A 15481-nucleotide genomic window follows, 5' to 3' on the forward strand; every position below is an offset into this window, starting at 1 on the left:
ACATAATTACCACAAACACATCTTTCAAATACACTTTAAAAATTGATTCAATGACCACGTAAGATAACACCATGTTAAAGATAAACACTTATAAAACAACAGGCTCTACTATGAACGTGAGTAGGTAAAAGCGTAAAGTATTTAGAAATTAAAATCTTACATTACGGTAATCAGAGATGAAAGAGAAATAATGCATATTTATAAATATATGCTTGAAGAATAAAAGAAGAGCAAAAGAATAAAATAAGAGCAAAATGTTTAATGTTTGTTTTTATTTCATCGTCATTAAAACATACAAGAATCATACAAATAATATATTCCGACATAATATACCAAGAAAGTCATTTGTACATTTCTCTCTTTTTTCATATCATAGCTAAGTTTCATCTCTTGGCAGTCATGTGATTTCATTTGATAATAAGGTATTGTATATTCTGCAATGAATTTCAAAAATTAATTTCTGTTGATTGGTGCAAAGCATGTGTCAATCTTGCTGCTTAAAGTATATAAAAACAAAATTTATTCAATATTTCTACTTCAGCTTCATAAAGCAGAGGAAGCCAAACGACACCACAGTCAGTATCACACTTCCGGTCATTCCAGACGCCCCACCTCCTGGTGCAGCTGTAGAGCCTCCAGGAGCAGCGGCACTTGACCCTTGACACAATCCTGCAATGTCAGAGATAGTAGTATGCAAGGGTAAAACATCAGCATATGATTAGCCAAAGATCAGGAGAAACATTTCTGTCCAAAGTCCAAATCAATTGTTGCCCTTATACCAAGTGAATAACTGTTTTGCTACACCATCCAGTACAGATGAAAGTATAATTACAAGTAAATGTAGCACAGCCGTTCTTTTTCTGTTCTGCTGATTTCGGACAATTCTGCATTAGCTGTGGCATAGCGATCTAACAATTTCGATGTTAGACCGGCAGAACAGTAAATATTGAATTTGGAAGACAGATTGAATTAAACGTTATATATAGAATATTATAAGAGTGTAACAATAGAATATAATGGATGAAAAAGAACCCACAAACACATTTTGTGTGCATACACAAGACTTAATCACACCAAGGTTACTATTTAACCCAGCTTTTTGCTGTTATTATATATATCGTATATGTATGTAGTTGCATGTAAGTATGATTTTAGGCTAAATATTTGTTGGGTTTCTTGGGGCTTTTCACCAAAGTAATATTGTTTGAAAACTAATTATATTTAAATAAAAGCTTCTCATGTCAAATATCGTATTGTTATGAATTTCTTTTTATCATCCACACCTTTGATTATCTATCAACAAGAATTTTGTTTTTATAGTACACGTTTTCTCAATCTACATTAAACATTAGATAAACGAGTTTTATAATAGGAATCAACGAATAAGAGATCGCAAGCAAATAACATTTACTGTAGTCAAATTTTAAGCTCTGAAGACGTAATGTTAAGACAGTTTTACCGATGCTCTATTATCCAAAAAGCTAACACTAAGACAGATGTCATCTTACAAGTAAAATACTGATTTATGAACCTATATAGAAAGTAGAGTGTTTCTTATTTAACTTATGATAGCACATAAGCAATGAGTAACAATCTATCTTCAATTCTAAATGTGGAATGAATATGTAAATTTGATATTACATGTATTTAGATCAATTCTAAATAAGAACTAAAGTTCGGTGGCCCTGCATAGGTACAGATTTTCTATTTACTTTGCAGTTTCTTGACTTTGATGAATAAGTGGCCTACCACCATACATATGTTACTATGAGGTCCCGTTGCCATGGAAACATAGGATAAAGATGTAAAATTGGTTTTCAATGCTTATTTTAAAAATATTATGAGTAATGGCAACAATTGATTTGAAGTTTTAAGAGTAGAATCTATCAAGGATAGTTATTTTTCAAGAGAGAAAAACCATTTATGGAGAAACGGATATTCTAAAAGCGTTTTTATGGTATCCCCGAGTACCCAAACTCCGTCACCATAAGCAGAAAACCTCCCGCGTTTCTCTGTAAATTATTTTTTGCGGTTTTTATCACTTGCAATCACTTAATATAATCTGAAACAATATAATTTATAAAATAATTAACAAAAATATTTTTATTTTTATTCAAATAAGCCCTCTGAATACGACGTTTATCACGCGTGCTTATTATATCTTATGAACCTAACTCCGTCACCCACATGCTCTATGATATGACAGGGAATGAAGACACATTAACAATTTAGCTAAAACTTCATTTGTATCTAGGCCAAGTTATAATAAGTAAAAATGGTACTTACAATATAAATTGTATTTAATTTCATCGAAATGAAATGATCGCCAGAATAAAAAATGGGTCCATGTAACAACAACCACAATGGTCTTTTCAGAATGTATGGATGCCGTTTGATTTATGTCCTTACATATTTCAAATATTTTATATCATTAATTAATATATTACTTATCACATTATTTATTTATTACATTTTTAGAAATGTAGCATATTCTAAATAGCGATATACCGGATATATCTGTAACCTTGTATAAGGCAAAAGTATCGGCATGAGCGATTTGACGTTATCATCAAGAGTAGTGCATAAAGGCTATTGCGGACTGAAAAAAATGTACTAATTACCTTAATCCAAGATGTATTACATGTGAAATGTTTCATCTTGACCTCTCTTGAAATGACTGACCACCGTAAATGATCGAATGGGCCTGCATGTCAGAAATATCGATATTTTAGTGCACCCGTGAAAAAGTTTTAGCTGATTTCACGCTATTAATGGTGCATAAAATGAACAAGGTTTAATTCTGTTATTTTTTGACACATTCTTAAATTTAACCGTTGCAAATTGTTGACATTTGATTAAAGATTTTTGACATGCAAAAAATGACGTCATAATCGAACTTGATTTCAAACGGCGAGGAGTTACCCGAAAGTGACGGAGTTAGGGTAGTGACGGAGTTAGGGGGCTATGCGATATCTAAACAGAAATTTCAAAATATGATTTCTTCACTTAATTTGAATTTAAAATGCAAATATTGATTTTTTTAAAATACTTTTATGGCTGTGCAATCGTTAAAAATGACAATTGTAAACCGTTGCTGTGGTAACAAGCTGAAAAATTCTAATATTTTTTGGCACTTTTAAATGGGCATTTATCACATATAAAGTATAAATATTTGATATCAACTGGTGAAGAAAATATTAAGTATGTCCTGATCGAACTTTAAAGTTACTTGAAAAAAATTAATTTTCTAAAAATAATTGCCGTTGCTTTTCAAAAAGTTAGAATTTCTGTGTGAGTTTCCATGCGACTTTAATATCCATAGTAGCAACACTTCTATAATGAATAACAATCTTTTTGTGGTACGTAATGAAAATTCAGATACTTACAAGTTTAAACAAAAATAATTGCTAAAATTCTTTAAATCAGGAATTATAGCATATCAAATCCACCTTTTATGGCTTTGTTATCATAACAACATGTGTCAATTTTCATAAATAAAATGTTTACTGCATGAGCATGGATAGGGAAGCGATCATTTTAATAGTTTTCCATTCCTACTTAATAAAAAAAACGTTAAAAAATAATTTCAGAAGGTTTTAACGGTTTCAATGTTAGCATTTTCTTCTTCAATTTTCTTCTGTGAAATAAAAATTGGCAATAGGACAAAGGTTGTTTTATATCTTTGATAGTTTATATAAGTGGGCAAAACCGTCTTATATGGTTTCAAAATAGATAAGTTTTTGCTATTTTTTCATCTGTAGCCTTGGTTACCATAGCATCGGTTACCCCCAGCAACTAACTTTTAGAGTCTTTTTTGCGTTTCACACTTCGGTGTGTCTAGATATTTATGAAATATAAAGAAAATTGGTGACTATGAGTGGCCGGACTTTTATACAATTGTTTTATTCTTACATTGCGTTGATAATAAAAGCGTCAGAAACATTTCTGAAAAATGTACATTGATCATTATAAATCCGTTGAGCTCTTTAATTATCCATCAATATCAAAAAGAACCCCTTTAAAACTTGCAAATAGTATAATGTTTTAAGCTTGTAAAATTAAACAAAGTTAGTATGTTCATGCAGAAAATAGAGTATCCATGACAATAAATCACATTGTAGATAAGGGAAGTCGGTCTATACCGATGATCAATCTTAAATTCAATGTGACACTATTTGTTTGTCCTTTCATGTTTTAATGTACTTATAGAATATTATACTATTAGTATCTCCAAAGTTATGACAAATAAACACTGTTCCAATCCAAAAACTTTAAGTAGTAGAAGTGCAGATATTATTTGAGAGATAAAATATGTCAAAAAGGACACTTGTTGTTAATTCTGGATTTTTGTATACGTTTGACTGGATTGGAAAAAATGCATGGTAAATAAATTCTTAATGTTAAGAGTATGTTCTTAGTGATTTACATACTACGTATTTAAAAAAAAAAAAAATAAAAAAAAAAAAATTATAAAGTTTAAACAAAACATTCTGGTTTTTCTCTCTCGCAATTGGAAAAGTCTGCGTCTTCATAATTCTCATTAAAAAGTAAAATAAAAATTTTGCCTGAATCGCCACGGTACAATTGTATTTCTTTAAATGGGAAATCGGTAAACGCATCCTAAAAAACATATATTCACCTTCATGGACAAGAATCAATGCCACCAAAAGAACAGCGAGAACACCAAAATGCTTCATCTAAAATACGAAAACCGTGATGAAACATATAAAAAAAAGAAAAGAAATTTTCCTTCTTGCATGTTGTAGAAAGGTCTTACCTTAAATTTCTTATCCGTTTCACGACTAGTCGCCCAGTTACCATTCCTAGACTTATATACGCCCTATCTATGTCAGCTGTTTTGTCAGTATTCATTGGTAGGCTGTACCCTCTTACAATCCCTCAGTTTATTCGCTGATTTATTCCCCTGTCCTGTCGAGAAACTTTTTAAGAGGGTTGCATTGTCGTTGCCATTTTTAGACTGTATTGATCTCCTTTACAAGGAGAAATTTGTATAAAGATATATGAAAATGTTTAAATTTAAAAGCTAGAATTTATAAAAGTTTTCTTTTTTAATAGTTAACACATGTAACAGCTTACCAAAACATATCTGAAATTTTTCGGTAGATCTGATCGGTAATTTTGTTGACCACCCAGCAAACTTAAAGTTCATGTCTATATATGTTCACAAGCCAAAGAGTTTGTTTGTTTACTCATGTTAAACAAGGAGAAGTAGAATTGTGTTTCATGAAAGTTTCTGGTTTTAAAGGGAGTATAGAGAGTAAAATTACAGAGCATGTTTCAACTTTTTCAGTTATCCTTTAATGATAAAGGTCTTCCGTTTCCAACGACTTCCATAAGGGAGTTACGTGGCTCTCCTATTTATTTCCAGACTGAGAAAAGTGAGCGAAAAGTCTTTTCTAAACATCATTAAAATATTGAGAATTTGTTTAGAATGATTGAAGCAAATTGTTTTTTATGAAGCTTTTGTTGGTCCGGCACCCGCAATTCCAATACATTTGTTATTTCAGCATGTTGCAGAGCCATCGGATTAGTTTAGAAGGATTACCAAAAGATATGTAATACATGTGTATATCAGAGATGTTTTAGTGTGTCACAGGTCATTTAAAATACTCGTTCCCGATTGTATCTTACAACATGAATTACAGTTGATACTTAATATTTCGTGTTCGACTTATGTGATTATTGAGCAAAATTTCTCTAAGTTACATCTATTTTTCAATCAATGTTGCTAAAAATGTTGTCCTTATCAATTAGGCATGTGCTTCATCTGAAGTAAAACTCCAATGTCCCTCCATGAAAATGCAATATTTTTTTATTAGAAACAAAAATTTGGCGTTTGATTAAATAATAACGCAAATTTGAAATCAATTCCATTATGATAATTACAATAATTCTAGGAAAGATTCCTAAAGAAAACTGATCTATAATTTCAAGTTTCTCGATTTGGTGTATAGCACTATAATAAATTAAAGAACCGAAGAACTGACGGGAGTTGATTTTGTCGATGTTTATTTATGATATGCTATTTTGCATGACAAGGTAGTTTCTAATCTGTATTTGTATTACTCACATTTTTATAATATGAATTTTCGGACTTTTTCGACACAAGAATGTTGATAAAACCCCATATGAATTATGTTAAGTAATATTTAAAGATAGAATATATTTAATCAAACTATGTATCAGTGAAAGATATATTTATGAAAAATTTATGGACCCAAGCAATGTTGAGCTCTCTTCTCGTTCAACCAAACGCTCGACTCTCGCCGTTAATCCTCGACAAGCAAGAGAGACTCTCTGCTTGTCGGGGATTTACGGAGACAGCCGAGCGTCGAGTTGAACGAGACTATATTGAACTCTGGCGTAAGAATACATACAACTTCAAAAAATATCTAAATTGTTTGTACCATTTAAAATCTGACTATTTTCAAGGTATTTATAAATATGTTTCCTTGAAAAACAATGCTTTAGCATACATTATTTCGAATTTATCAATTATTCTCAAGAACTAATTCTTGTCAGCGGCGAGGATTTGTGCTTTGGTCCAAACACTGTTTCACTTTCGATTTGTCAGAGTAACTGTATAGGAGAGTTGATTAAAATCACTCCCCAAAAATTATCTCTAATTAAAACGATCATCGTCAAACCTCGTCTATAACTGATTTTGAATTTGTTTATATACATAATTTGCGATGCGTGACTTTCTGTAATCTAAGTACAGAAGGGTGAAATAAACTTAAAGGTTTCTTTCAAATTAACCCCCACCCCCCTTATTTTATCGTTTTTAACCTTTCAATTATCTGGTACCAATTTACAAAACATTTTAATTCCCTTGTAAGCCATTTAATGTACGCTAAGATATGCCTACACACATCAATTTTACCTCGGCGGTGTAAATAACTGGTATTACGCACAAAACTAAGTAACATTCAAAAATTGGTCAACCTACCTGAAGATTTAAAACCATCTCAAAGAATGTTATCACACAATGTTTACATTAAAAGCATTATGTAGCATTTTGTTATGCAATGACATGATTGCATACGCCTTGAAACACAATGAAAACCGTAAAATCAATCAAAAGAGAAGTCTAAAATGTCACAATTAATCGACTTTGCAGTCGTTTATATCATATTGCGCTAGCTCTGCTCTTGTTTTGTTTTTGTTAGGTTTTGTTTTCTTAATCAGAAATAAATAAAATTATTGAAGATGAATATTCCTGATTTTGCTTCACTATCGTGCTGTATGCGTAACCCTTTTTAAAAACCATGGAAATTGAAAACCTACGCTATTACCAAAGAGTCATCAAATAATTTATGTGTCCCCTTTTTGGGAGTTGACCCCCCCCCCCCCCCCCCCCCGGCTGTCACGCAAACTCGGCGGAAGAATAATTTGTGTGGGACAAACTACTCAATATAATGTCAATTTTGTATTCTGAGTTTAAATAATCCGTGTTTATCGATGTTGATAAAATACATGAACAGAAGAATATGATGTTAAAAATATCAATTTTATATTTCTTATTCAAATTTTTATTCAGTTTTAGATTATTGTCTGGAGTATAATGAATTATTGTTTTTGTTTATGTTTTGTAACGAAACGTGCTTTTAAAAGTAGACTAAGTGCTTTTAACGAGACGGACAAGGTGGCGCGAAACAGCTTTGCAATGTGTACAGTGTAATGAAAAATAGTTCAATGTTTGTTTTATATCTTTTAAATAATAGATACCTTGAGTATATTAGAACAATTTGTATACGAATACTTCACAAGTTTTCGTGTAAAAGTTCATCAGTTTTACTTTTCGTACACTAAAATATTCATTAGCGATACCGTCATCAATTTTGTTTGCATTCAAAGAAGATCGAAGAAAACTGCTTATAGAAGAAGAAAAGATAATCAGGTTTTGTTCAAATCCTATCAAAGTCAAGGTAAATGCTGAAATATCGTTTTACTGCACGAATTCGTATTTTCACCAGAAAGTCAGCAATTCCGTTAGATGAGAGCTGTTTTTGTGCACGCGATGTTCGATGTTTATATGGAACGCCATAGCTGCCCTAAGGTCAATTTCATATTGTATGAATTGGTATATCTTTTATATGCAATATCATAATCATTATATGCAGTGTTAGCATCATTATACACTGTAATTTCACCATTAAATCCATTGATAAAATCTGTATATGAAGTGGTAACATCATTACGTTATGTCGTCAAATCATTATGTGTAGTGGTTTGTTCATTATATGCTATGGATAAATCTTTATATGATATGATAAATTTATTTCATACAGAGATAAACTCATAATGTAGTGTTGTTCAATCGTTATGTTTTGTGGTACACTCTTTATGTGCAGTTGCAAAATCCTTTTATGCAGTGCAGCTTCTTGACATTTGGTGATAAGTTCATTATATGCAGTACTAACACCATGTTATGGTGTATTAAAACCATAATGTATGGTGGTAAAACCTTTATGTATTATGGTGAAAACTTTACATGCAATAATAAATCCTTTATATGATGTGACAATTTTATTATATGCCATTGTTGAGTCATTATATTATGAGGTCAGTTCTATGGCGTGGTAACTTCTTTATATGCAGTCGTAACTCTTTATGATGAGGTTGTAAACTGGTTCTCGCTGAAAAATGTTAATGGGGAAGAGGTCCAGTTTTATATTGAAAAAATATACCGCGTTCATTGTGAAAGATGGGTGTACATGTCGTATTGTTTGAATTCGCGAGAGAGAGAGAGAGAGAGAGAGAGAGAGAGAGAGAGAGAGAGAGAGTTTGTCTGTTCTTGATATATCGATGTCTGATAAATCGAATGTATTATTAGTATAGTATTCTTTTAAGCGTAAAATAAATTTCAAAAAATGATTGTACTTTGTAGAACTCGATATCCCCTCTGCTTCTAGATCCGCGCATACAGTTAGGTAGATCACTTTATGTATCTTGGTGTTAACATAGAACTTGGCAATGCGATTTCTAATCGTTTTTTTAAATTAGCTGCATGTCTACAGTGTCTCCCATAGTAAAAAACTGCAATTTACGGCTAGTTTTGGCTGATTAATCTCATTACCAAACACATTCTGTACAAATATTTGATTCCAAAACATTATTCGGACATTTTACTACAGATATCGTCACTTCGTTTGCCTCTGATATTCTTTTAAACACCATCATCAGCCCCGTAAAGTGAAGTGGTGCATTTTTTTTACATGTAAAAATGGCGACTCACGATCTCGACGTAAAATAATATACTTCATTTTCCGAGAGGTCGAATAGCATGTTTAAGAGATAGTCTGAGGCAAGTAAAGTGACGATATCAGTAGTTAATTGCCTGAAAATTTAATGATACTAACTGTTTTCCCAGAATTTGTGTGTGAATAAGGTTAATCAGTCCAAAACTAGCGCATTTTTTTGTGCGCCGTTATTTGCAGTTTTTTTACTACGGGATGCACTGTATCTATTTTTTTTCAGACCGGGAGCTACAGACCTGCAGCTACTTTTAAATATACATGTTATTCTTCGGAGCTTAATTAATAAATCTAATTCTGTCTCTTCAAAAACGTTTAAATTGAGTTACTTCGCTATTGATTGTTATTTGAAATCATTTTAATAGCACCCATATAAACCGTGGCGCTTGGAACAAACTTATCCGTAAATCGCTGATTCATACATTATTGCACGGCTTGCTTTTAACGATGTCGAACAAAATGTACATTTATTTTTGAAAACGACATATTTTACAAAAAAAATACATTAACTATAATATCGACTGATACGTTACTTAGTTCTAAAATCCCTAGTTCAGCAGCAGATGTTTACAATTCATGTTTATAATGTGAACAAAGTCAGTAACGTTGGAAAAAATCGCGTATAAAATGGTCTTATAAAAATGATATGAAGATGCAACAGCTTTATGGAAAATAACACAGGAACTGCAACACCTTCTTTGTAGGATTTAAAATACAAAAATACATGCCCGGTGAGATTAAATTTTATACAGTGGATGAAACAACCATAAAAAAGAGGTTAAGACCATGCAATTTTTTTATTAATTTCTTAAAAATCAAATTATTTGAAAAAAAACATGAAAACGAATTTTTATTTATGTCTATAAATAAAAGTCTGTCTATTACTTTTGTGTTGGAGGCATTGATCAGCGATGAGTAGCACCTACCTGGTACATTGAAACAAAGGTCTTTCTACTTTGATTTTAAAACGCTTGCTTCATTTTTTGTGATTTCTTATACTCTTAAACTAAAAACATACTATACAAATAATACATTCGATTCTTCACACAAAATGAATTCATTGATTGATATTATGATAGGGATGTTTAAAGGACAGATAAACTAACGCTCTCTCTCTCTCTCTCTCTCTCTCTCTCTCTCTCTCTCTCTCTCTCTCTCTCTCTCTCTCTCTCTCTGCATCGTCTCAATGAACGCGGCATCTTTTTCAAAATAAAACTTTTCAGCGAGAACCTCATCATAAAGAGTTATGACTGCATATAAAGAAGTTACCACTCCACATAATGAAATGGTCACATCATGTAAAGAACTGAGCTCATAATATAATGACTCAACAACAGCATATAATGTCACATCATTTAAGGATTTATTATTGCATGTAAAGCTTTCACCACAATACATAAAGGTTTTACCACCATAACATGATGTTAGTACTGCATATAATGAACTTATCACCAAATGTCAAGAAGCTGCACTGCATAAAAGGATTTTGCAACTGCACATGAAGAGTGTACCACATAACATAACGATTGAACAACAATACATTATGAGTTTATCTCTTTATGAAATGAGTTTATCATATCATACAAAGATTTATTCAAAGCATATAATGAATAAACTACTGCACATAATGATATGAACTTATTTACTAGAAATGTTACTCAGTTTTGCTCTTTACAACAAATTCAAGTACTGTATAAATTCCTTATTTTACGCGAGTACTTAATTCTGCGATTCAATGGTTTAGCATCAAATCGCGAGAATATAAAATCGCGAACGCCGAATTTTATCATAATTCCAAATAGTTTACATCTGTCTGAAAAAATGAAAGCGAAATTTTAAAATCCGCGAGATGTGCTTCTCGCGATTTTACGCGGACATTAATTCCTCATGTTTAATTAGGAATTTAAAGTATGTTTACATATATTTAAGCAGGGCCCTTTGAGATGGTGACCATCTCAATGTTGCCTAGGTATCAATGTGCATTGTACAACTACAAACATACTACTGAAATTAAATTTATGCAAGTTCAACTCCCATGAGTACTTTCAGTACTTTGATTCTTATCACCAATGTATCATAAAACTGTCAGATATTTAAACATAAAACAATGTTATTCATTATAACATCAGCTAAATGTACATGCCATCATCTTTATCAGTTTTCCTTACTGTTTTTAACTTATTTAAACTTTCATTTAAATTGCAGTCATGAATGCAATTGATGGCGGTTAAGAAAGCAATTTTCAGGAGAATGTAAGATGTAGTGCTTTAATTACAAATTTAAAGTAGATATCTCCTTTGTGGCAAAGACACCAACAATAAACAAGAAGTGTTTTAAACATTGTGTGAGGTAAAGAGATCCTATAGAGAGAGTATTCAAGAGCATTTGATCCCTTAATTATTTACATGTATAAAGGGAGAGGAGAAAATATTGAAATACATTTGAAAGGTGAACAAAAAAGCAATAGAAACCTGATTCTTTAGGATTGAATCCCAGTACAGTATGGTGTTAGAGTAATAAGATTTCTAAATTCAGCTAAGGAATAATACTAGTTTAATGAATTTTCATGTGCTAACATAACTTAAACACCTGAAATGTGAATGCCTAACGAAATACAATGTCAAAACAAATTTGTAAATTAGCATTACTACCACTAAGTGAATTTATTTTGAAAGGGTTTTTCATTTTGTTGATATTTTTGTTCATTCCAATTGGCAGTTTGAAAGCAAATATTATCTTCCAGCTTATGGTGACAATGTTTTATGCTAGACAATTAAATGACTCGTGCTTTTTCATATCGTCCATACCTTTATCTGTGTATTTTTTGGTACAAAATACTAGAGAATCCTTAAAACCTTATTTATTGACCAAGGGCTTCAAAGGATCTCTAAAGTGGATATAATTTACATTTTATTCCCTTCTCTTCATTTTCAAGAAGGTTGCGCTGTGTTTCCCCGATGTTTAAAATTATCTGTCCAATTGTTATATACTACTGTAGAAAGCGAAGACAAATCAAATATAAAGGAAGGTCATCAATGGTTTCTGAATAGTCGATGAACTAATTTCCTTCAACATAAGTTACATTCCAAACTGTTGCAAACAAAGTAGATGTAGCGTATTCATAATGTAACCTGTCTTTCCGTATATTTATTTTGTTCGAACAAATTCAAAGAAGTTCTCTGATAATTTCTTCCTTCCAATGAATTCAAGATTGAGAAGACATAGACTTACTTGTTTGTGTTTTTTCAAGCTTAAGATAGTATTGACCAGCAAAAATCAATCGCTTCTAAATACTAGTAAGTGATTGTTTTGTTGTTAAATGGGAGTAAATCCACTTGCATATTTAAATAGAAAAGTTCCGGTATTTAACAGACTACTAAACTTACAACCATCATAGTTTTGCAATGATCAAACACATTTGCAAAGCTGACAAAGATAGGTAAAGTAAGCCACTAGTAACGGGCTACTTTTAAATGGCGACGAGAATTGAGAAATGCAAGTTTATGATAGTTACTTTCTATCTGAATTGAATTAATTTTAAACCACTTATTTAGAATCAATTGATTTTTGCTAATTTAATGGCTATTTATAACAACTGTTCTATGATACAATGCTCCGATTTTTAAGAGAAGACGGCGTATCGCAGAAACACAAGTATCGCACATACCAGGAAGTGTCGTTATTGTTTGCTGGCATTGGAGAAAAATTGTAAGCTGATATTGCAATGAACTTTATATTATCAATCATAATAAACAAATGAGGTACGGGGTTGAATAAGACATTCCTGAAGACAAATGTATCCATAAATGCTACAGGAGATATTTCGGGAGTTCAGATTACAAATCTAGGTCTCAAACTTACAAAGGGTGTAGAATAACTTTCATCTCCCACAAAAATCTACATCGCAAATTCACACTTACGATTTATTCATCAAAGTTTATCAAAATTATATTCGTTTGAAATCATTAATTCATGTTAATGACATAAAATCTATTTCCTTTAATAAATATATTTTATAACATAAATGACATGATTAAGTATATCAATGACTTTTATTCCTCATATAAATGAACAAGTTTTTGAATGTGAATACAGTGTAACAAGATTTCGAATATGAATAACAAGATACGTTTTAGACGCCATAATCCTTTAGATAAAATTTCATAACAGAATTTTAAATAGAATGCCGTATGGTGTTTCTACATTTATTTCAGACCAATGAATTATTCTGCTATCAGGCATATGATTTTGTATACGAATAGATAGAAAAAAAAGAAAACCGTATTATCAAAATTCGATATTCCCAAAAAACATACTAGTAGATGTCCATATTGCAAACCGAAATATGCACTAAATTCGTCCGAAAGTGCGATGTGCTTGTGTTTGCGTGTGTAAAATAACGATCTACGAGTAGTTGTCTCTAGACAAATATCGTCCGAAAAATTTAGGATTATTTAGGGGTTTTTTTTTAGCTCACCTGATCTGAAAGCTCAAGTGAGATTTTCAGATCACATTTTGTCTGCCGTCCGTCCGTCCGCCTGCCTGTCCATAAACTTTTCACATTTTCAACAATCTCTCCAGAACCACGAGGCCAATTTCAACCAAACTTTGCACAAAGCATCCTTAGGCAAAGGGGATTCAAAGTTGTGAAATTAGGAACCATGCCCTTTTTCAAGGAGATAATTAGGAATTAATGAAAATTTCGAATTTTCAAAAATCTTCTTAAGAACCATTTGGCCAGGAAAATTTTTAATAGGAATTTATAGAGTAAATCTTTAAAAAATCTTCTTCTCAAAAACTAATCAGCCAGGGCTGTATTTAACAAAAGAGCTTACTACAAAGTCGTAAATATTTACATCCTCGTAAAATGATCTTTAATGAACAAAATTGACATCAAACCATTTGTTTACAAATATTTCAATTCCCATAGTTATATTTTCGAGTCATAAGAATAAATCATAGATTAGTTGGTGATTAATTCGCATTCATTGATTTGGTCGTAAGTCCTACGTTCTCTTGTAAAATGCAGATCAGGAAAACTGAAACGTGTGTGGAAGCAACCTCGGGAAGGAAAGATTCAAAATTGTGAAAATCATGACCCCCAGGGGTAGAGTGGGCCACATTATGGGAACAAGTTTTTACATAGGAATATATCGAGTAAATCTCTGAAAAAAAATTATCTTATCAAATACTAATCAGCCAGGAAAGCTGAAACTTACGTGGTAGCATCCTCAGCTTATGTAAATTAAAAATTGTGAAAATCATGTGGGGCCACACCCGGGAGGGGGGGTCGAACTTTTACATAGGAATATATCGAGTAAATCTTAAAAAATCTTCTTCTCAAATACGAATCAGCAAGGAAGGCTGAAACTTGTGTCGAAGCATCCTCGGGTAGAGAAAATTCAAAGAAAATCATGACCCCCTTGGGTAGGATTGGGCCACAATGCGAGATAAAAAATTTACATAGGAATATATAAAGTAAATCTTTAGAAAACATTATTCTAAAAACTGATCAACCAGGAAAGCTGAAACTTACGTGGAAGCATCCTCAGCTAATGGAAGTTAAAAATTGTGAAACTCATGACCCCAAGGGGTATGATGAGGCCACAATGGGAGGGGGGTCGAACTTTTACAATGGAATAAATAATGTAAATTTTTAAAAATCTTCTCCTCAGAAAGTAATCAGCCAGGAAAGCTCAAACTTGTGTGGAAGCATTCTCAGGTAGTGAAGATTCAAAGTTGTGAAAATTATAACCCATAGGGGTTGTTGGGGCCACAATGGAGGGGGCGAATTTTAACATAGGAATATATATGGAGTAAATCTTTATAAATATTCTTCTCAATAATGAAAGGAAAGATGAATCCTGTGTGGGAGCTTCCTAAGGTAGGGTATATTTTAAGTTGTGAAAATCTTTACTTAGTTTTATCTATATACAAGCATTTTGACATATTGCTGATTCTTTAAAATTGTTTAGATTTTTTTTTTGCCTCACAAGGGTTTCAGAGTTTGATGTAGGCTTATATCCCATATATAAACAATTGTTTAAGATCGTTTTGAGAACTGTAATGTTCAACATGTGATATGACTTAGAATCATCCTGTAAGAAAAGGGACTTGATTATAAACATAAGAATAAATAATCCAGGGAGAAAAGTGGATTTTAATGTCTACAGGATCTACATGTTTATACTACATTGTCCAGA

At 31.9% G+C, this 15481-nt stretch overlaps 1 long non-coding RNA gene across 1 annotated transcript; it reads right to left on the reverse strand.

Moving 5' to 3' along the window:
- Positions 1 to 254: 254 nt before the first annotated feature.
- Positions 255 to 4834, reverse strand: LOC128186862 (uncharacterized). The gene is made up of 3 exons (XR_008243988.1): positions 4778 to 4834; positions 4640 to 4697; positions 255 to 669 (listed from the first exon to the last, which is right to left on the reverse strand). It is a non-coding gene; the product is annotated as an uncharacterized LOC128186862 (long non-coding RNA).
- Between the last annotated feature and the right edge of the window lie 10647 nt (positions 4835 to 15481).

The sequence above is a fragment of the Crassostrea angulata genome, chromosome 6, assembly GCF_025612915.1.
Source record: "Crassostrea angulata isolate pt1a10 chromosome 6, ASM2561291v2, whole genome shotgun sequence".
Taxonomy (NCBI): domain Eukaryota; kingdom Metazoa; phylum Mollusca; class Bivalvia; order Ostreida; family Ostreidae; genus Magallana; species Magallana angulata.